At 38.2% G+C, this 24,605-nt stretch overlaps 1 protein-coding gene across 2 annotated transcripts in view; it reads left to right on the top strand.

Annotated features, from left to right (window-relative positions):
- The window catches only part of kctd5b (potassium channel tetramerization domain containing 5b), a 44,090-nt gene that overhangs the window by 1,204 nt on the left and 18,281 nt on the right, over positions 1–24,605 (top strand). The gene's annotated exons all lie outside the window — the stretch shown is intronic.

The following is a 24,605-nucleotide window of genomic DNA, read 5'->3' as shown; positions in this document are numbered from 1 at the left end:
TTCTAAAATAAAATTTGGCTATGCATGAAAAGATCGAGGACTGCAGAATTCAGAGAATATTTACTGTTTTTCCCCTTAATTTTTTATTTTTCAGAACACCGAATATTTCATTTTTTAACCCTTATGTTTAGGGCTGCAGCTATCGAATATTTTAGTAATCGAGTAATCGACTGAAAATTCTATCGATTAATCGAGTAATCGAATAAAACATTTTTTTTAGGTAAAGAGCAATTATAAATATACATGAGAAAAAAAGACATTTAATCCAATATTGAACCATTTTCAGTCAATCAATGTCTTTATTTTCAATGCACATTGTTGAAAACAGCCAACAATTGCATCTAAGATGTGACTAGAAAAAAAAAATTCACTGCTTTCACTCAAAAAACTTCTAAATCTTATTTAAAAAAAAAATTTCTTACCTAAAAATGTAATTACACTTGATAACACACATCACTTGAAAGCTACATGTTTTCAACGTGTTTCAATTTAATTTCCATTTGTGTCAAGCTATTTTTAAGTTTTAAGTTTTAAAGTAGTCTAAACTGTAAGTACTGGTAGGATTTTGAGTTTCTGCAGTGTTCAAAATAAATGTATGATACCTGCTGTATTGGAGCACATTTATTCAGTAATGACTACTGAGCTAAAACTGACAGTTAGCTTTATTATGTTTTAATTTTACACCCTCATCACTCTACAGCGCTGTGGTTTTACAGATTAAATGAAACCTGTATGTAAGACACGTTAGCCACGCATCAACAGTGGTCATAATCAATAGAAACCTATCCCTCCGAAGGGCTAACGTTACGTTAGCGAGTGACAGTAACGTTATATTTATTAGCGATGAGAAGTGTACTGCTTAAAGATGGCGGCTGTTTACTAACGCTGCCCAGACGTGGCCGAGTCTGGCATTTCGCATCTAGTCCTAAATGTATGCGATATCTACAAGACGCATCGGACACTACCTGCTACCAAACTAGCATCATGTGGGCATAGTTTTTAGCAACGTCGGCGTAGTTTGTAGCGGCTGTCGGCTGCGGTAAGTTTTTTTTTTTTTTTTTTATTGCTTCTTCCTCTACGCACGTGATGTCAGCGCGTTGTCCCGCATTAAAAGTAGTCCAGGCAAAACGTGATGCTTAGAGCTGGCAAAATTAAACGATTCCTCGAGGTGAATAAAATTACTCGGCTCAGTTTTTAAATTCAAGTTGCTCGAGTATTCGTTTCAGATCTTCTTATGTTATGTCGACGGGTCACATTGACCAGTTTTAAATCATAACTCATCTTTTAAAGAAAAATTGCTATTTTCGAAGTTTTTATTTCTTTTGATTGTTAATGCACAGAGGTCAAATTGACCCATTTTTTGGTCTTATTTTAAATAGTAATTTTTATTTATGAAACATTTTAACACATATTTTGAAGCGAAATTATTAGTGGGGTAATTAATGTCAGTATATTTCGTCATAGGTCAAAATGACACATTTTTTGTGAAAAAATATAAATATTTTGGGGATTAAACTTGTTTTGCTTGTCTTAATGAGGGTTAGTGGCTCATGTTTTCAATGACATTGAACTTAGGAAAAAAATCAGTTTCTGACACGTTTAACTCTCACTTATAATCAATAACCGTATTGGCCCGAATATAAGACAGTGTTTTTTGCATTGAAATAACACTGAAAAAGAGGGGGTCGTCTTATATTCGCGGTCTAGACATTATACCCATTCACGACGCTAGATGGCGCCAGATATCTTTGAAGCGATGTTTTGTCATGACAGATCTCAGCTACTCTTTTTAGTTTAACCAGTTTGCATTATTTTATTGCGATGTTTTTCCTTATTCAGATTTGTTTCAAGACTAAAGTTAGTTAGACCTCACTTTGATGGTTAATGCAGTTATTGCAATTTTGTTGTTTTATCACAATAGATTGAGTTACATTTCAAAAACCAGAAGCCATTCATTTACGAAAGTAATTGCACTTTAGTTTACATATTTAAATGTTCAGATATCAAGATTTGAATGTTGCAAAATAACATGCTTTTTCTCTCAAATATATTGTTATAATCATTTGTTGCGGATGTACTGTAATTATTTTCTGTATAAAAATTAATTTGGTGTTCAAAAAGTCTTTTTTCCAAACTTGAGTCATGAAAAAGAGGGGGTCGTCTCATGAGCAGGGCCATCTTATATTCGGGCCAATACGGTCGGTAGTTGTCCATTAGTCTACTCCTCATGACGCCAAATTAGTGCTGCCACGATTAACTTGAGTAATTCGATTAGAAAAAAAGATTCAAATTAAATTTTGCCGCTGTAAGTATTCGTTTAATCAAAGTGGCGTTGTAATGGTTCGTTTTGAAAGTGTTTGCACTTATTTTTTGGATGGATACACTGCCCTCTACTGGCAAAAGTGAATATTACATAAGTCATTTCACGTGGCTGGATTCAGCTGCTCCCTGTTAAGACCAACATCTAAGTTTTTGTTTGATCTAATGTTTTTTTTTTCATAGGTATATTTAGTCGTTTTTTTTTTTTTTTTTGTGGGAATATGTGTTTGAACCATTTGTGAGGGGCATTGTTAAAAAAAAAATTTTTTTTTATAGTGTTTAAGCTAGTGGACTTTTGCTATGTAAGTTTTGCCAATCGTTCTTTTGTTGTACTCAGATCCTCTTTTTTTTTTTTTTCTTTTATAACGTTTTAGGTTCAGCTCACATTTTTTGATTTTTTTATGTTCCATATCCAATTACGCTATTATTCGAACTAACTATATCATCGATTAATCGACTACTAAAATAATCGATAGCTGCAGCCTTACACCAAATGTGCTCATCCCCCTTCTTTCCCCCAACTGTCAATCAAACATTAGGGCCCGGAAAAAAAAAAAGCACCCTACTTCATCTTGCTCATGTTGCATCTGGCGCGCGTGTATTTTTCCAAGCACTGCACATCATTTAAGAAACGCCAGCATCCGCTAATAACCTTTCGCGTAGCGCGCAGTGAGCACTCTCCTAAATCGGGCAGCACTCAGGAGAGCGACAGTAATGGCTTGAGGTTCCTCTGACACGCACTTAAGACAGCGGATTGACATGAGCTGCAACTCATTGAAGGTTTATCCGCCCAAAAAGCAAGCCGATTATTAGAAGATTAAAATATTTGCATTCAAATGCGATATGAGCTGCGCCGGGCACCAAACTAGGGCAGATTATGAAAACAAACCATAATAGAGGCCTTAACCCTTTGTGGGGGTCTCATTCAACTAGTGCTGCAACGATTAATCAATTAACTGGAGTAATTCGATTAGAAAAAAGATTGAATTAAATTTTGCTGCTTCGAGTATTTGTTTAATTTAGGTGGCGTTGTAGTGTTTTTTTTTTTTTTTTTTTTTTGAGAAGTGTTTGCATTTAGTTTTATTGATATAGGTGGTTGGGTGGATACACTGCCGTTTAGTGGCAACGATGAATATGACAGAACTCATTTAACATTAGGGGTGTGACAAAATATCGAAACGGTGATATATCGTGATACTTTGTATCCCAAAAGGTTATCGATATGCTCCTGCCAAGAATCGAGATATCGTTTTAAAAAGGTGTCAAGGGCTATTTGCAGGGCATGACATTGACTGGATGAGTCTTCCTCCAAGGAATGCTTTAACAGTTTTAGGTCAGTGGCATGATGCATTGTCATCTTGGAAAATGACAAACATATTTTCAACTGAAGGGATAAGAAAGCGGTCTAAAATTTCAATGTAAACTTGTGCATTTATTGAAGATTTAACCACAGCCATCTCCCCAGTGCCTTTGCCTGACATGCAGCCCCATATCATCAAGGACTGAGGGGAATTTTGATGTCTTCTTCAGGCAGTCATCTTTGTAAATCTCACTGGAACGGCACCAAACAAAAGTTCCAGCATCATTACCTTGTCAAGAGTCAAGAATCTGCATTGGACAAGGTGATGATGCTGGAACTTTTGTTTGGTGCTGTTCCAGTGAAACCTTAAATGGCCCGAAATTACATAGTTGCTTGGCATTGACTGCCACTGACAGCCATAGACGTTCAATCCGTTTGAAGTGGGAGGTTCATTCGCTGCCACCCTCCCAGTTCAAATGGATTGGACGTCTACTAGTGATAAACTTGTTTTAAGCTTGTTTTTCTGTTAATTAGTTGTTTGTAGAATATCCTGGAACGATTTCCTGACCAATGTATCGATAATTGTTGTATCGCCATATCGTCAGATTGTTATCGTGAGCTTTGTATCGCAAATCGTATCGTGAGGTGCCAAGAGGTTCCCACTCCTATTTAACATGGCTGAATTCAGCTACTCCCTGTAAAGACCAACATTAGGTACGTTTTTGTTTGCGCTAATACTTTTTTATGCATTAGTAATTTAGTTTATAGATACATTTAGCAGTTTTTTGTGGGAATATGTGTTTGAACGAGCTTTGTTAAAAAAAAAATGTTAGCATTTTATAACTAAGCTAGCAAACTTTAGCAATGCAAGTTAGCCAATTGTTCTCTTGTTGTACTTGGTCATGGGAAAAAATTAGGACACCCCGTTAAATATTCAGTTCTTTATTAAGAAATGTTCATATATCAATGTCTGATCTTGTTTTTCCTTTATCTCTGGAAAATAAAGTGATTTAATTGCAGGTAAACAACAAAAAATAACATTGTATTACTAATTAAATCAAATATATCAACAAAAATGCATATTCTAACTGAGGAAAAAGTTAGGACACGCTATCACCTAATAACTAGTGTTACCCCCTCTGGCTGAAATAACTTCAGTGAGACGCTTTTTGTAGCCATCTACTAGTCTTTGACATCGGTTTGAAGAGAGTTTGCCGCACTCCTCAACGCAGAATACTTTGAGCTGTGAGATGTTTGAGGGGTTTCTTGCATGTACAGCCCGTTTCAAGTCACCCCACAGCATCTCAATGGGATTAAGATCTGGGCTTTGACTCTGCCATTCAAGGACTCTCCGTTTCTTCCTTTTCAGCCAGTCCTTGGTGGATTTACTGGTATGTTTTGGGTCATTGTGATGTTGCAGGGTCCAGTTTCGCTTCAGCTTTCATTTTTTCACAGATGATCTCACATGTTCTACATGCATCCTCTGATACACGGTGGAATTCATGGTGGATTCTATGATGGTGAGCTGGCCAGGTCCTGCTGCAGTAAAGCATCCCCAAACCATGGCACTTCCATGCTTCAGAGTTTGTATGAGGTTCTTTTCCTGGAATGCTGTATTAGGTTTACGCCAAACATGGCTTCTGTTCTGGTGTCCAAATAATTTAGTTTTAGATTCATCTGTCCAAAGAACATTATTCCAGAAGTCCTGGTCTTTGTCTACATTCTCTCTGCCAAACTATAGTGTGGCCTTCATGTTCTTCTTTGAGAGGAAAGGTTTCCTCCTTGCACACCTCCCATGAAGGTTAAACTTGTTAAGTCTCTTTCTGATTGTAGAGCCATGCACTTTTACATCAACAGAAGCAAGAGCCTGCTTTAGGTCCCGTGATGACATATGAGGATTTTTGGAGACTTTCTTTTAGCATCTTCCGGTCTGCTCTGGGAGTGAACCTGCTTGGATGGCCAGACCTGTTTTGAATGTCCTCCACTTGTAGACTTTTTTCCGGACAGTGGAATGGCTGATTTTATAATCTTTTGAGATATTTTGAAATCGCTTACCAGACTCAGTCATAAGCGTCTACAATCTTCTTTGTGAATGCCTCAGTCAGCTCATTCGATCTCACCATGGTGTTTTCTCTCACTTCAACAGTCAGGGGCACACTAAACTAAATGTGAGGTTTAAGTAAGGCAAGCCTCCTTCAAAACACTGGGTAATGATGTTCTAGTCACGTGCACCTGATGTGATACCATTGTGGGTTGTCCTTATTTATTCCTCAACAGAAATTGCATTTATTTAAAATTACATTTTACAGAAAATCTTTTTTTCAGTTTTAATTGTTTAGTTCTATCACTTGAATCTCAAGATTTTTAAAATGGATATTAAATATCCATATGACCAAATATGTTAGAAAACATGCAGGCTTCCTATAAGGTGTCCTAATTTTTTCACATGTTTGTATAATTGAGACCTGGTGTCTACATACATGTACGTCACATTTTGGGTCATGTAGCCTACTTGTACTATGCAAAATGTTAATAACATGACCCAAAATATGTTGTCCACATATTGTGAAGGCCGAGTCTTGACGGAGTTAAGTTGTTTTTGGTAAATAGTCACTTGCCCTATAAAGGGTTAAAGGACATATACAAAGTGTGTCACGCACACTAACTCATTGTTTGCGGGTTGCTAGGCCGGGCCAGGAGGCCCACAGACCGCTCGCTGTTCAAACCGGCAGATGCGCAAACATACAGCCGCTTCCCCTCCTCCTGCTTGTGGAGCATGTGGAGGCCATTCAGGGAGAGAGGAGGGATTTTATGGTCACGGCGGGCGCCTTGCCACCGGCAGCTCCCTGGCTGCTTGCCGCGAGGCCAATGGGGCACCCCTTATAGAAGGGGCGGAACACACACACACTCTGTTCTGTAATCCGGCCCACCGCGAATTTATGTCATCAGTTTTTACCACTGAAATTGATGAAACTCTGGGAAATACAGGGTTTGTTGTTGAAATTTTGTTAGCTCTTTTCACTCCAAGAAGGTTCATGTTTTTTCTATTTTTCTGCCTTAATGACGCCCGCTGAAAACGCGTTTTGAAGTGAGTCGAAAGTCTGTCAGCTGTGAATGCGTAATGTGAAGTTTTGTTCCAGATATCCTGCAAAAAAGCGACAATAAGAAAGATTTGGACGTTGTGTAACTAGTTGATGAATTGTTTTGAAAGTAGCAAATATTTTCTCAGATTTTTTTTTAAAAATTGCATTTCTTTGATGAAAAAACAAAGGCAGAAAAGCAGGAGTATGTTATTAGGGCCCGAGCACTCTCAGCGTGCGAGGCCCTATTGTTCTTCGAAGGATTATTATTATTATTATTATTATTAGGGCCCGAGCACTAAGCGTGCGAAGGCCCTATTGTTTTGCAAAGGATTATTTTTTTTTTTATTTTTTTTTATTTTTTTTTTTTTCAGGGCAAATGAAAACGGCCAATTTGGAGGCCTGAACATGCACGAAAAGTCACCAAAATTTGCACATACGTCCGGAAAATTGTAAATTTCGATAATTTTGCAACGTTGCAAAAAAATATAACAAAATGGCTCAGTGGCGCCCCCTTGAAATTTTAAAATTGGCCTATAACATTAGGGTCTGTCAGCGTAGAGCAATGAAATTTGGGGGGTCTATACCTTGTCCAAAACCGCTCCAAAAAAGCATTTACACGCATATTCCAAACCCAACAGGAAATCGGTTATTTTGGATCAAATATGAAATTTTTATCGATTTACAGGGTGCACATTTGAGACCTTTTCGCCGAGGGAGTTAGTTGGATCATCTTCAAAATTGGTGAGACTGTTCAGGAGACATATGAAATCTTAAGTTTTGAAAATGGTGCGTTTTCATTCACGGGTCTGACCTGGGCGTGGTGCCAAAGTCGACCATTTTTTCGGCAAAATGACAAATTCAGTAAATGACTTATAGTTCCTTGACACAACGTTCAATCTTTTTCATATTTGGCATGTATGTGTGGTATCCCACCCTTAACACGAGTGCATTGAAATATTACCCATTAGGTCTAGCGCCCCCTAGTGAGAACAGGAAATGCCTTTTTTTACGAGACAGGTTCCTCCTCCAAGGGAAAAAAATCTGTTGACCTCAAACCTGCATCAGGGGAGCCTTAAGACCTGTGTTCAGGTGCCTGATGAAAAATATTGAGGTTTCGTTGAGGCGGAGGGGTCCAAACAGGAAAGTGAAAATGAACGTCAACAATTTGTCACGCAAAAAACTTTGAACAGTCATAACTCGGCAGATATACAACATATCTGCGCCAAACTTCCCGTGTTTGTTGAGAGTCATACCCTGAAGGTTCTTGTAGGGGTCATTTGCATCAACTCTACAGTGCCAACTAGTGGCGACAGAAAGAAGTTTTAAAAAAGGCCTTTCCTATTGGGTTTTTTCAACATAGAGCAAGGAAATTTGGGGAGTAGATACCTTATGCAAAACTGCTCCAAAAAGTCTCTTGCACCCATATTCCAAATCCAACAGGAAATCGGGTATTTTGGATCGAATGTGAAATTTTCATGGGTTCACAGTAGGAGTTTACATTTGGAGGCTTGAATATGCACAAAAACTTGTACAAATTTGCACATACATGCGGCTTTAGATAACGTTCGATAATCTTGCAATGTTACGAAAAAATGTAGCAAAATGCCTCAGTGGCGCCCCCTTGAATTTTTCAAAAAGGCGTTTCCTATTAGGTTTTTTTAACAGAGAGTGATGAAATTTGGGGAGTCGATACCTTGTGCAAAACTGCTCCAAAAAGTCTCTTGCACCCGTATTCCAAATCCAACAGGAAATCGGGTATTTTGGATCGAATGTGAAATTTTTATCGGTTCACAGTAGGAGTTTACATTTGGAGGCTTGAACATGCACGAAAACTCACAAAAATTTGGACATACATGCGGCTTTGCATAACGTTCGATAATCTTGCAACGTTACGAAAACATGTAACAAAATGGCTCAGTGGCGCCCCCTTGAAATTTTCAAAAAGGCCTCTCCATTTAGGTTTTTTCAACGTAGAGGGATGAAATTCGGAGAGTCGATACCTTGTACAAAACTGCTCCAAAAAGTCTCTTGCATGCGTATTCCAAACCCAACAGGAAATCGGGTATTTTGGATTGAATGTGAAATTTTTATCGATTTACAGTGTGCACATTTTACACCTTGGCACCTAGGGAATTAGTTTGATCATTCTCAAAATTGGCGAGACTGTTCATGAGGCATATGAAATCTTAAGTTATCAAAATGGTGTGTTTTCATTCACGGGCCTGAGCTGGGCGGGGTGCCAAAGTCGGCCATTTTTTCGCCAAAACACCAAATTCAGAAAATGACTGATAACTCCCTCATACAACGTTCAATCTATTTTAAATCTGGCATGTGTGTGAGGTATACCTGCCTGAGCAGGACTGGATTGAGAATTTACCATTTGTGCCTGGCGCCTCCTAGTGGGAACAGGAAAAGCCCTTTTTTTACGGGACACACACCTCCTCTAAAGGGAAAAAAACAATCTACCTCAAACCTGTATAAGGGAAGCCTTAAGACCTGTGTTCAGGTGCCTGATGAAAAATATTGAGGTTTCGTTGAAGCGGAGGGGTCCAAACAGGAAAGTGAAAATGACCGTCAACAATTTGTCTCGCTAAAAACTTTGAACAGTCATAACTCGGCAGATATACAACATATCTGCGACAAACTTCCCGTGCTTGTTGAGAGTCATACCCTGAAGTGCCTTGTAGGGGTCATTTGCATCAACCCTACAGCGCCAACTAGTGGCAATAGAAAGTCACTCGTTTTTCCAATACATATCCAGTTCTTTTCAGTTTGGTCATTGTAGTTTCAAGACCTATTAAAATACTTATTTACGGCCCATGTCCACGTGTCTGTCTGTTGCCATGACGACCCTTTGTTCGCCATTTAAAGGAAATATTTTTTTCCAGAGAGTCAGGCAGCTTATAGAGCCACAATATTTGGCACACTTGGTCAAATTGGCCCAGTTAGAAGATTAATTTTGGTTTTGAATAAGGGCTTGGCAGCACAGCTCAGTAGTGGCTCCTTTTTTGTAGTAATCTCTCCAATAGGGGTTTTTATCTCTTGGGTGTGGTAATGTAAGAGGCGACTTTCGAGCATGTTAGGTTCTAATGAGATGATTAGAGAGAAGGATCTGCCACCACCCTGACCTGCACACAGTCCGAGTTGCGTGACGTCCGAGTTGCGCTAGATTGCGAGGGCCCGTTCAGTCCTGCTTGCAGGCCTAGTTATTATTAGGGCCCGAGCACTAAGCGTGCGAAGGCCCTATTGTTTTGCAAAGGATTATTTTTTTTTTTATTTTTTTTTTTTTTTTTTTTTTTCAGGGCAAATGAAAACGGCCAATTTGGAGGCCTGAACATGCACGAAAAGTCACCAAAATTTGCACATACGTCCGAAAAATTGTAAATTTCGATAATTTTGCAACGTTGCAAAAAAATATAACAAAATGGCTCAGTGGCGCCCCCTTGAAATTTTAAAATTGGCCTATAACATTAGGGTCTGTCAGCGTAGAGCAATGAAATTTGGGGGGTCTATACCTTGTCCAAAACCGCTCCAAAAAAGCATTTACACGCATATTCCAAACCCAACAGGAAATCGGTTATTTTGGATCAAATATGAAATTTTTATCGATTTACAGGGTGCACATTTGAGACCTTTTCGCCGAGGGAGTTAGTTGGATCATCTTCAAAATTGGTGAGACTGTTCAGGAGACATATGAAATCTTAAGTTTTGAAAATGGTGCGTTTTCATTCACGGGTCTGACCTGGGCGTGGTGCCAAAGTCGACCATTTTTTCGGCAAAATGACAAATTCAGTAAATGACTTATAGTTCCTTGACACAACGTTCAATCTTTTTCATATTTGGCATGTATGTGTGGTATCCCACCCTTAACACGAGTGCATTGAAATATTACCCATTAGGTCTAGCGCCCCCTAGTGAGAACAGGAAATGCCTTTTTTTACGAGACAGGTTCCTCCTCCAAGGGAAAAAAATCTGTTGACCTCAAACCTGCATCAGGGGAGCCTTAAGACCTGTGTTCAGGTGCCTGATGAAAAATATTGAGGTTTCGTTGAGGCGGAGGGGTCCAAACAGGAAAGTGAAAATGAACGTCAACAATTTGTCACGCAAAAAACTTTGAACAGTCATAACTCGGCAGATATACAACATATCTGCGCCAAACTTCCCGTGTTTGTTGAGAGTCATACCCTGAAGGTTCTTGTAGGGGTCATTTGCATCAACTCTACAGTGCCAACTAGTGGCGACAGAAAGAAGTTTTAAAAAAGGCCTTTCCTATTGGGTTTTTTCAACATAGAGCAAGGAAATTTGGGGAGTAGATACCTTATGCAAAACTGATCCAAAAAGTCTCTTGCACCCATATTCCAAATCCAACAGGAAATCGGGTATTTTGGATCGAATGTGAAATTTTCATGGGTTCACAGTAGGAGTTTACATTTGGAGGCTTGAATATGCACAAAAACTTGTACAAATTTGCACATACATGCGGCTTTAGATAACGTTCGATAATCTTGCAATGTTACGAAAAAATGTAGCAAAATGCCTCAGTGGCGCCCCCTTGAATTTTTCAAAAAGGCGTTTCCTATTAGGTTTTTTTAACAGAGAGTGATGAAATTTGGGGAGTCGATACCTTGTGCAAAACTGCTCCAAAAAGTCTCTTGCACCCGTATTCCAAATCCAACAGGAAATCGGGTATTTTGGATCGAATGTGAAATTTTTATCGGTTCACAGTAGGAGTTTACATTTGGAGGCTTGAACATGCACGAAAACTCACAAAAATTTGGACATACATGTGGCTTTGCATAACGTTCAATAATCTTGCAACGTTACGAAAACATGTAACAAAATGGCTCAGTGGCGCCCCCTTGAAATTTTCAAAAAGGCCTCTCCATTTAGGTTTTTTCAACGTAAAGGGATGAAATTCGGAGAGTCGATACCTTGTACAAAACTGCTCCAAAAAGTCTCTTGCATGCATATTCCAAACCCAACAGGAAATCGGGTATTTTGGATTGAATGTGAAATTTTTATCGATTTACAGTGTGCACATTTTACACCTTGGCACCTAGGGAATTAGTTTGATCATTCTCAAAATTGGCGAGACTGTTCATGAGGCTTATGAAATCTTAAGTTATCAAAATGGTGTGTTTTCATTCACGGGCCTGACCTGGGCGGGGTGCCAAAGTCGGCCATTTTTTCGGCAAAATGACAAATTCAGTAAATGACTAATAGTTCCTTCACACAACGTTCCATCTTTTTCATATCTGGCATGTATGTGCGACATCCCACCCTTAACACGAGTGCATTGAAATATTACCCATTAGGCCTAGCGCCCCCTAGTGAGAACAGGAAATGCCTTTTTTTACGAGACAGGTTCCTCCTCCAAGGAAAAAAAATCTGTTGACCTCAAACCTGCATAAGGGAAGGCTTAAGACCTGTCTTCAGGTGCCTGATGAAAAATATTGAAGTTTCGTTGAAGCGGAGGGGTCCAAACAGGAAAGTGAAAATGACTGTCAACAATTTTTCTCTCCAAAAACTTTGAACAGTCATAACTCGGCAGATATACAACATATCTGCGCCAAACTTCCCGTGCTTGTTGAGAGTCATACCCTGAAGGGCCTTGTAGAGATCATTTGCATCAACCCTACAGCGCCAACTAGTGGCAATAGAAAGTCACTCGTTTTTCCAATACATGTCCAGTTCTTTTCAGGTTGGTCATTGTAATTTGAAGACCTATTGTAATACTTATTTACAGCCCATGTCCACGTGTCTCTGTCTGTTGCCGTGACGACCCTTTATTCGCCATTTAAAGGAAATATTTTTTTTCAAAGACTCAGGCAGCTTATATAGCCACAATATTTGGCACACTTCGTCGAATTGGCCCAGTTAGAAGATTAATTTTGGTTTTGAATAAGGGCTTGGCTGCACAGCTCAGAAGTGGCTCCTTTTTTGTAGTACTCTCTCCAATAGGGGTTTTTATCTCTTGGGTGTGGGAATGTAAATAGGCGACTTTCGAGCATGTTATGTTCTAATGAGATGATTAGAGAGGAGCATCTGCCAACACCCTGACCTGCACACAGTCCGAGTTGCGTGACGTCCGAGTTGCGCTAGATTGCGAGGGCCCGTTCAGTCCTGCTTGCAGGCCTAGTTATTATTATTTTTTCATGGCAAATGAAAATGGCCAATTTGAAGGCCTGAACATGCTCAAAAACTCACCAAATTTTGCATATACATCCGGCTTGGCGAAAATTTCGAAAATTTAGCAACGTTTTTTAAAAAAATCAAAAAATGGCTCAGTGGCGCCCCCTTGAAATTTTAAAAATGCCCTTTGCTTTGATGTTTTTCAACGTAGAGCGATGAAATTTGGGGAGTGGATACGTTGTCCAGAGACGCTTCAAAAAGTCTGCAGCACCCATATTCCAAACCCAACAGGAAATCGGATATTTTGGATTGAATGTTGAAAAACATAGCATTTTGGGCGAAAACCAGCATGCACGTTTCAGACCATTGCGCCGAGCCAGTACGTTGGATCTTCCTCAAAATTGGTGTACGTCTTCATGAGACATATGAGATATTAAGTTGTGAAAATGGTGAGTTTTCGTCCACGGGCCTAACCTGGGCGGGGTACCAAAGTCGGGTGTTTTTTTGGCAACGCGCCAATTTCAGTAAATGATTAATAACTTCCTGATACAAGGTCCAATCTTTTTCATATTTGGCATGCGTGTAAGGTGTCTTAACCTGAACACGACTGCATTGAAATATTTTCCATTAGGCCTGGCGCCCCCTTGTGGGAAGAGGAAACACCCATTTTTACGAGAAAGGCTCCTCCTCCTGGTGAAAAACATCAATTGACCTCAAACCTGCATCAGGGGAGCCTTAAGACATGTCTTTAGGTATCTGATGAAAAATATTGAGTTTTCGTTGATGTAGCAGTACCCAAACAGGAAAGTGAAAAGACCCTCGGCATTTTGTCACAAAATGGCCAATTTCCAGGTCTGAACATGCTCGAAAACTCACCGAAATTTGCACATACATGCGGCTTCATGTAAATTTCATGAATTTAGCAACATTGCCAAAAGATGTAATAAAATGGCTCAGTGGCGCCCCCTTCAATTTTTAAAAAAGGCCTGTCCTATTAGTTTTTTTCGACGTAGAGTGATGAAATTTGGGGAGTGGATACGTTGTGCAAAACTGCTCCAAAAAGTCTCTTGCACCCATATTCCAAACCCAACAGGAAATCGGGTATTAGGGATTGAATCTTGCACAACATGGCATTTTTGTCTAAAACCAGCATGCACGTTTGACACCATTACGCCGAGGCAGTAAGTTGAATGCTCCTCAAAATTGGTCAGACTATTATTGACACATATGAGATGTTAGGTTATCAAAATGGTGACATTTCATTCACGGCCCTTTCCTGGCCAGGGGAGCAAATGTGTCTTATTTTTGACAATACAATTCAGTAAATGACTATAAGTCGCGGTTTTTTTCATATTTTGCTTTGGGGTGCGACTTATACTCAGCAGCGACTTATGTGTGAAATTATTAACACATTATGATAAAATTTCCCATGTTATTTTGGTGTTTTGGACTAATGGTTTTGTAAACTTGTTAGCATGCTATAGTTATCTGAATAACTCTTAATAGCTATGGCCACGTTCGCGTTCTGCCTTTGGCAATGTATGTTCAATTGTATAATTGACTTTTTTACATTGAAATGGATGCATTTAGTTTGTGGCGCTTTCACGCCCACCTGGGAGCGCACTCGCACTTGTTTACGTGAAGAAGAGCGCTCGCACACCAGAAGAAGACAGACAGCTACGTAGCTTTGAGTGAGTGAGTGAGTGAGTGAGTGAGTGAGTGAGTGAGTGAGTGAGTGAGTGAGTGAGTGAGTGAGTGAGTGAGTGAGTGGGCGAGTTAGCGAGAGGGAAAGACGGCTGCGAAGCTACGTTCATTGTTTATGCTTTTAAAATATCTCTACAGAGGCAACGCCTGCGTGTATCATCTATTCTGTTGTTGTTGTGTGTTTTCCACCCGCGAGCGGACACTTACAGCCAGTTGTGTGGTTGTTTGAATGGTGTGCTAATGCTAGCGAACGCATGCTAATCTGTTATGTTATTGCTGCAATAGTACCTAATTATCATTTATTTACGTTGATGTGAACCTGTTTGCTATCGAGGACCAAATTGATTCAACAAATTATGCCGACGTCCAGCATTGTCTTTTTGGAGTTCGCTGTATATAGCCAGGACCGAGCGGTAGCGTCCTGGTGAGGACAGTATATTCGCATTTCGTTGTTTATGCACTGTACACTGTAGATTTATTCAGCATGTTGTTCTCTATTGTATTTTTATATTAAACTGCCTTTCAAGATGACATATCTGTTCTATGTGTTGGATTTTATCAAGTAAATTTCCCCCAAAATTGCGACTTACACTCCGGTAAGACTTATATATGTTTTTTTTCTCTTTCTTGGGCATTTTCTGGCTTGTGCGACTTATACTCAGGTGCGACTTGTAGTCCGAAAAATACGGTAATAACTTCCTGATTGAAGGTGCAATCTTTTTCATATTTGGCATGAATGTGAAGTATTTCAGCCTGCACATGACTTTATTGAAATATTACTCATTACGCCTGGCGCCCCCTAGTGGGAACAGGAAACACACTTTTAATTAAATAGAAAGGCTCCTGCTTCTCAGGGTCAAAAATCAATTGACCTCAAACCTGAATCAGCGGAGCCTTAAGACATGTGTTCAGGTGCCTGATCAACAATTTTGTTTCGTTAAAGCAGAGGGGTCCAAAAGGAAAGTCATAATGACCGTGTTCAAGTGCCTAATAAACAATTTTGTTTTGTTAAAGCAGAGGGGTCCCATAGGAAAGTCATAATGACCGTCGCCATTTTCTCTCCCCACTAATTCTGAACATTCAGACATGCAATATATCTGCCTGGATATCTGTCTGTTGTCGACTGCCACCGCCCCGACCTGCCTGCCCTCCGACTTTGTTTGACGTCCGAGTTGCGCCATACGCGAGGGCCCGTTCAGTCCTGCTTGCAGGGCTAGTTTTAATGTATTCTCTCATTTAAAAAGACATAAATCTGCGGAAGCATATTCCAAATGGTCAAATTTTGCGACTAAAATTAGAAAATTAAACGAATTTTTTTTTTTAGTTCCATAATAGTTATCACATATTTGCAGGATACTTTTTGCATGATGATTTTCATGTTTTTGCATGAGGGTTTTTACATAATTCTCATGGTTTTGTATGATAATTATCACATTTTTACATGAGTTTTTGCATGATAAATTTTCACGTTTTTACATGGATAGTTTTCACTTTTTTACACGATAGTCATCACTTTGAGTAATCACGTTTTGCACGATGATTATCACGTTTTTCATGGATAGTTTTCACGTTTTACACAATAATTAATGTTTTTACATGATAATGATTATGTTTTTACATAAGTTTTCACGTTTTTGCATAGTTACCACATTTTTACATGATGATTATTACTTTTTACACAAGGATTATCACGTTTTTACTCAACAGTTTTCACGTTTTTACATGATATGTAAAAATGTGATACTGGACTTTTTGTGTGGCAGCAATACGCTTAAATATTCTTAGTTTTTTAAATTTATTTTATTAAAAAAAGGAAAAACAATGTTCTCTTCGACTCTGGCTGCCAATGACCTCAACGGTACAGAAATTGGCAGTAAATGATCGCTTAATCTGTCGAATATTTTTGTGATTACTGATGACTGAGTAATGTTGCGATTAATCTACTTTTGCCAATAATCTATGAATTCTTACGTCGCCAGTCCAAATTAATTGGACGTCCGTCGCCATCAGTGGCACGGAAACGTGCTATTCGGCAATGAAGCTATCGATTATTTTAGTAGTCGATTAATCGATGAACTAGTTCGAATAATCGAGTAATTTGATAAGGAACATGAAAAATTAAAATACCTGAGCCGAGCCTCAACCGGTATAATTTTTTTTTTTTTTTTAAATGGTGTATGTACAACAAAAAACAATTGGCTAACTTTCATAGCAATGGTCCGCTAGCTCAAATGCTATAAAATGCTAACATTTTTTTTACAACGCTCTTAACAAATGGTTCAAACACATATTCCCACAAAAAAACAGCTACATATATGTATAAACGAAATTACATATGCGTTAAAAAACATTAGCTCAAACAAAAACTTTTGTTGGTCTTAACAGAGAGCCGTTGGATTCAGCCATGTGAAATGAGGCAGACTAGAGGGCAGTGTATCCACCCTAATCAATAAAACTAAATGCAAACGCTTTCAAAATACACTATTACAAAGCCAATGTATTTAAACGAATACTCGAAGCAATAAAATTAGAATATTTTTTTCTAATCGAATACTCGAGTGACTAATCGAATACTCGAGTTAATCGATTAATCATTGCAGCACTAGAATGATCGTCAATTGTTTTGCTGATTAATCAATGAATTTGATGGGTTAATCTATCAACCAAATTTTGCGATTAATCTTATTTCGCAGTTACCGTAATGTGAAATTTCTAACGTTGCTAGTCCAAATTAGGGCTGCAAACGGTATAAAAAATTAATAAGGATCTAAGAACGACTGAAGAACAAATGGCTAACTTACATAGCAAAGGTCTGCTAGCTTAAATGCTATAAAATGCTAACTTTTTTTTTTTCTTATTACAATGGTCTTAACAAATGGTTCGGGCAATATGCCTATAAAGTAAATTACGAATGCATTAAAAAAACATCAGCTCAAACAAAAATTTAGCTTACGTTGGTCTTAACAGGGAGCAGCTGGATTCAACCATGTGAAATGAGGCACACCAGAGGGCAGTGTATCCACCCTAATTAATAAAATAAAATGCAAACATTTTCAAAATAAACCATTACAATGCCATTTTAATTAAAAACTCGAAACAACAAAATTTAATTCGAATATTTTTTTCTAATCGAATACTCGAATTAATCGATTAATCGTTGCAGCACTAGTCCAAATAGATTGGGCGTCTGTCACTGGCAATGGCACTGAAACAAGATCATTTAAAAAGGTAAAAATACAATAAAAGGAAATCATTAAGTACATTTTGTATTTAATATTTGTGTGTGTTTTGAGTAATCTAAAAAAAAATTTAAATTACAACTACTGTGTTGGCTGAGTTATGTGATACTCAAACGGAGCAATTAATCAACTCATCCCAGATAAAATCAAAGATAAATCAACTATAAAAAGTCATTTTTATCAGCACTCGTATAAGAACTAATCAATTAGGAGCTAACGGAAAGTAGAGTTTATATATTTTGTCAATGACCGCAATGTGACGGCGCTTTGACAGCCTGCCAGATCCAGTTTTTTTCCCCCCGTCCGGAGTGAATGCAGCATTGTGTTTGTGTTCCAGCAGAGATGAGAGCTTCATTTCCCAGTCATGTATGCTGACGTGCTTCCGCGCTACTCTTGAAACTGCATTATTCATGCTGTTGACTGGAGTCTGTTTTGCACGTCGGGTTAGACCGGGGGAGAAAGTACTAGCATGTGTCCGCTTATAAATGAAATAGACTTCTGCCGCAGTCAATGGCAGCTAAAGTATTTGCTGCTGTGTCAATCGCTAACATGTACCACACTTTAAAAACTGTAAATACTATAGTCCACTTCTACTCTTAGTCAAAATTCATTGTATGTCTAGTGCTGTCAATGACAGCTTCAGTATTACTGTGTCTAACATGTTCAGGACTGTGAAAGTGAAACCGCTCTTGATGTTTTCATTTTTATACAATTTTTAAAATTAGTTGTAACTACTAGGTCGCCATTTTTGTTGACATCACAGGGCGGTGACGTCACATGGTTATGCTGCCAGGCTTCCAGAGTGCGCCTCTAGCGACATAAACACTTCATCTGTTCAACCCTTTCAGTTCGAAACCGAGAGGAACATTAATGAGCATGACAGCACTGTTGATATTTCACAAAACGAGCAGCAAAAGCAAAATGAACAGGAAAGACGGGATGAGACGAGACGAAAGTATCTGCCGAAATGTGCAACACCGGCAAAACGTCCTACAAGGACAAAGGTAAATTTGACACCCAAAGTACTACGTGCGCATTCAGCTTGTTTTGTTTAATTGCATATAGATAGAACATACTAAAGATGCCTTAACAATTTTTTTTAATATGCTACGTGACTAATGTGGTCAACAGATCAACTATCTGCTTGAAAGCTACCACAAGAAAAGTTGATGCTTAAAAGTATGAGAGGGAAACACATGCAATCAGTATTTTGAGGAAATGAAAAGTTAATAAAAGACTCAATAAAAACACATAGTCAGTGCTCGCCACTTTTATCTGATGTGCGCATGTGTTGGACGTCTCGCCACGTAGAAAATATTGCATTAACCCGTTAGTGTTCGTCTAGTGACAGTGACAAACCACGTCATCACCCAGTGTCTCCATTGCGCGCATAAAACATGGCGCCCTACGTAGGTCCAAACATGTACTAAACAATTATAGATTTTTAAATCGATGGCAATATTTCATGTGTTTCTAATAACATATTTTAGTAAAGGAGAACAATTGTGCCTTATTAGACTGCATAAGACATGGGTCTGCAACCTTAGATACTCAAAGAGCCATTTTGACCATCTCCCGCCAAAATAAAATTACCAGGAGCCACAAAAGCCCTTTGACATGTAACATTTCAATGAACTGCAACAAAAACATTTTTTATCTCTATAGTTTGCTCATGGTCTGCACTGTCATCTTCAAATGTAGAATTGGATTTCAGAACTCTAGAATCAAATTGAAATTCAAGTCAATTACTCGTTAACTTATTGGTTGCTGTTGACTGTGATAGCTGTCCAATCAACTTGAAATGGATTCGACGTCTACTGGTGATAAACTCATTTCATAGCAGAACCATGAAAAGACTTTACCGCCCTGAGACCATGTTGGTAGGGGCGACATTCCCATGAAAGTCAATGCAATGACGTTAAAATGAAGTTGAATCTAGTTTATTTCTCAAGCGATTAGATTATCAATGTCAAAACACCTGTGATTTACTCAGTGCATGCCATTGATGTCCAATGTATTAGTTTTAGCCATGTTTTTTTATGCAGAAGAAACAGTAGCGGTGCTGAGATTGACTCCTGGGGAACGCCACAGCTCATGACCCGTTCCCATTTAAAATAGACTGGACTTCTACTAGTGATGAACTCATTGAAATTCACAGCTGAAGGATGATTGCATGTCTAACATTGTCAATGGCACTGAAAAAGTTCACTATTTACCCTTTATTGCCAAATGTATCACATTTAATACACCTAAAATTTCATGATTTTGAGAGTGATTTAGAATTTTGACATTTCTTTTTGGGGGAAAAAAAATGATGGATGCAAGTCAACACATGCATATATGCAGGTTCCATGAGGAAAAAAAAAAAAACAGGATTTAGCTAGGGTTATAGATATTAGAGCCAGGGGTGAAAGTGGGCCAGAACGGTCAGGAACGCAGTTCCAGTATAAGATTCGGGCCAGAATCCTGTTCCGGTACACGGTGCTTTGATTCCGAAAATATGACGGCAACTGTCAAAACGCTATGTGAAATATGTAAAAAAAAAAAAAAGAAGGAAAAAAATGCGAAACTGCCACACATGCATTTCATCTCCAAGAAGAAAACAATCTACCAACATCAGATTTACATACACAAGTGTTAACAACAAGCATAATAAAGTGCTTGTGTGGCGTAATCAGTTTCCACCAATATTTATTATTTTATTCTACGGACGGCATGGAGGTTTCCCCAGTAGCTGCAGTTATCGGAGTCTGACGATGATAAGTTACGTCAATGTGCGAATGCACGCGCAAAGCAAAACGCCTGGACTCATTTATCCGTTCAATTGGCTGACATACTGAATTGTCATCAGCAGAGATGGTTAGCTCTGATTGGTTCAAATGTGCATGTTTTATGGAACAGCACAAAAAAAAAGGTTGAATTGATGCGACAAAAAAAAGGCCAATGCAACATAAAATGGATCAAATCTTTAAGAGCAACGAAAGAGTTGAGGAGGCTTATTTATCATATTTAGTTTTATTTGCTCTGATGGGGAGGTTCAGAATATCTTAGCTATCAATGTGCACTTTGCACTTATATTTTTTCATTTATGCTAGGCTACTTATTCATTTCATTATGATTTAAAAAAGTCAATGTTTGCGCGATCTTCGGAATTTATTCCATTTCACTCTCCATAATATAAGTCATTTGTGCTTATTTTTCTACATGTATGTTACTTATATCTTTATTATTAAAAAAAAGTATATGTTTACATTAACTTCAATTTTAATATACATCCTATGTTCTTAAGTAGTTAAAATTAAGATTTGGCATTTAGTATGTGAGGAAATGAGGGGAAATAAAAATTAGGAGATGGAGGTTGGGGTTAACTTTTATTTTGCAAATCATTGAAAAAATACAATTTTTGTATGAAAATCAGTTTTTGTATGTGTTATAAAAATATCTGTGCTAAAACAGTTTTCTTTGCATCTCAGTACTTTAAGAGGTTTGACCCCCCCCCCCCCCCCCCCCAACACACACACCCCAAAAATGAAAGAATAAATAAATAAATAAATAGTTTCTGGCTCCGTGACGACCTTCACGTCAGGGAGTTCCGGCAGTAAATTCTAGCCACTTTCACCCCTGATTAGAGCGCTTAATACACATATTCATTTTGACATTTTTTTTTTACAAATTTGAAAACAAGGTTTTATTAAGACCTTATTTTTCACATTTTGGGATTCTCTGATAATTGCGTCATGTTGCAGGTCTTTAAGGGTTAAGTCACACAGAGCCACAGCAAAAGAATAAGAGCCACAGGTTGCAGACCCCTGGTGTAAGACTAAGAGCCACAGGTTGCAGACCCCTGGTGTAAGACTAAGTCTGAGGTTCCCTTAAAAATCAGATTGATAATGAAAGGTAATCGAAACGGTTATTATAAGGCGTATCGGAGTATAAACTGCACATTCAATGAATGGTCTATTTTAAAACTTAAAAAAAAAAACAGCGCACAGCAATATAAGGCGTGGTGGTAGTAGTAGTAGTAGTAATGGTTGAGGTTGCGTTATGCATCCACTAGATATAACTGTGCTCAAGGGAATATCACACAATTATTATATCATCAAAATATAGATCGCGTTGGAAAAAAAGAAGCATCATATATTGAACGTGAGGTTGTAATTTTGGCCGTTTTTTCTTGAACTGGGCGGATTTAACGGTGTGATTGGGCGGGGGACTGTCTTTCCGATTAGGCAACCCTGTTTACAATATACAATGGAGTTGTATTCAAAATCTAAAAAGTTGTAGCAAGGGGGAAAACTACAACTATCGAAGCAAAACCAAAGCTCAATTCAACACTTTTACTACTATAGCAAACGCAGAGTTGGGATACTCTGGTGTGGGGTGCTACATGAAAAACGAAAACAAAAATAACTTCAAGGCGCTTATTAGAACGCAATGTTCACCTAAAGAGAAAACATTGCTTTAATGTTGGAACACTCACAGAACTGAGACCAAAGCAACTGCTTACAAAGGCATGAAGTCACCTAACTTTTAGCTAATGAATCGGCTACAGATTTATAGCCATGACAGGTAACAGTCACTGCAACTTTGATATCCAGCAAGTTGGCCTTCACAACTTGCTACTTAGATCTCTGGCTTAATCTTACCTTAGAGCATGTGTGCTTGTTTATTATGAAGACATTTAGCAAGGAGTCAGGCGGTCCACACTATTTAATCCATTAAAGGCACCGCTCCAGTGGTGTTTTCAGCTTTTGGAAGGGAAAGAACCGCACTCCCCCAGATTAACTCCTGGGGTACCCCGTGCCTGATTTAGATACTCCATAAGCACATCGCTTCACCATTTTTGGACGTCAGCAACTAGTTGATCCTTTTCGTTTTCCTCCGTAAAGTTTGATGGCAGTTGGTCGTCTCGTAAGGCTCACAGTAACCACCAAAGGAATCAATTAGACAATAGAAGCATGCATAGAACTTGATGTACCTTGCTCATTTAGCAACGGTCGCTAGGACGTATGATTGGTCGGTGGCTGTTCGGGAGGCGGAGTTTGCAAAAGGTTCATTAGGTCGACAGATAAAGGCCGATGGTGATTTTTTAGAAGAAAAATTAAAGCAGTTTTTTTTTTTTACCCAATATTTGAGATCGATGTTTGTTTGTTTTTCCTTAAAGCACCTTGATTATGAAAGGCAAGTGATACACAATATGTAAAACTATATTTGAAGTTAAATTTTTCTTCTGTTATGGACATATGTAATACTGGTGCAAAATAACTTAAAGATCATCACTCAAACAGTGAATATAAGTTATCCTATCACCGAATTTTTCGGACTATGGGTCCCACCAGCCCAAAAATGCGCGTTGAAGAGGAAAAAAAACTATCAGTCGCACTGGTGTATAAGTCGTATATTTGGGGGAAATTTGTTTGATCAAATCCAACAACGAGAACAAATATGTCATCTTCAATGGAAATTTAGAATAAAAATAGAAGAGGGAATAAAAGGCTGAATAAGTACAAAGTGCTAATGTTGACACATAAGCAATAAACTGAGAAGGTGTCCAGTATGTTAACGTAACATAGCACTTATCGATTATTTTAGTCGTCGATTAATCGATTAACTTACTGGGTAGTTCGAATAATCGAGTAATCTGATCAGGAACATAAACAATTAAGATAGCAGAGCTGAGCCTCAGCTGGTATTAAAAAATAAATGAGGATCTAAGTACAACAAAAGAACAATTGGCTTAATTACATAGCAAACGTCCGCTAGCTTAAATGCTATAAATCACTATTTTTTTTGTTTTTGTTTTAAAAAGCTCTTAACAAATGGTTCAAACTAGTGCTGCAACGATTAATCGATTAACTCGAGTATTCGATTAGAAAAAAATATTAGAATTAAATTTTATTGCTTCGAGTATTCGTTTAATTAAAGTAGCGTTGTAATGGTTATTTTGAAAGTGTTTGCATTTAGTTTTATTGATTAGGGTGGATACACTGCTCTCTGGTCTGCCTCATTTCACATGGTAGAATCCAACTGCTCCCTGTTAAGACCAACGTAAGGTAGGTTTTTTTTTTGCTATTTTTTTTTTTTTGCATTCATAATTTAATTTATAGGCATATTTAGCTGTTTTTTGTGGGAATATGTGTCTGAACCATTTGTTAAGAGCATTGGGGAAAAAAAACGTTAGCATTTCATAGCAATGAAGTTAGCTTTTTGCTATGTAAGTTAGCCAATTGTTCTGTTGTTGTACATAGTTTTTTTTTTTTTTTTTTTTTTTATACCGTTTGAGGCTCAGCTCAGATATTTTAAATTTTTGTTCCTTATCCAATTACTCGATTATTCGAACTAACTAGTTCATCGATTAATCGACTACTAAAATAATTGGTAGCTGCAGCCCTAGTTCAAACACATATTCCCCCCAAAAATTGGCTAACTAAATTATGAATGCATTAAAAAACATTAGGTCATACAAAAACTTAGCTTATGTTGGTCTTAACAGGGAGCAGCGGGATTCAGCCATGTAAAATGAGTTATTTTCACTGTTGCCACTAGAGGGCAGAGTATCCACCCAAATCAATAAAACTAAATGCAAACACTTTCAAAACAAACCATTACAATGCCACTTTAATTAAACAAATGCTCGACGCAGCAAAATTTAATTCGAATCTTTTTTCTGATCAAATGACTGCAGTTAAACGATGACTGTAGTTAATCGCTTATCCAGAAAACTAAAGGATAGGACATGGTTCCAGTAATCCATATGCTTTGTTGACATGTCTTCGACAAACTGTTTGCGGGCTTTTTTGTGTACCGTCTTCAGAAGAAGCTTCCTCC

The sequence above is a fragment of the Corythoichthys intestinalis genome, chromosome 21, assembly GCF_030265065.1.
Source record: "Corythoichthys intestinalis isolate RoL2023-P3 chromosome 21, ASM3026506v1, whole genome shotgun sequence".
Lineage (NCBI taxonomy): Eukaryota > Metazoa > Chordata > Actinopteri > Syngnathiformes > Syngnathidae > Corythoichthys > Corythoichthys intestinalis.
Note: the sequence above shows the minus strand (reverse complement) of the source record. Positions and strands in the feature narration are given on the sequence as shown.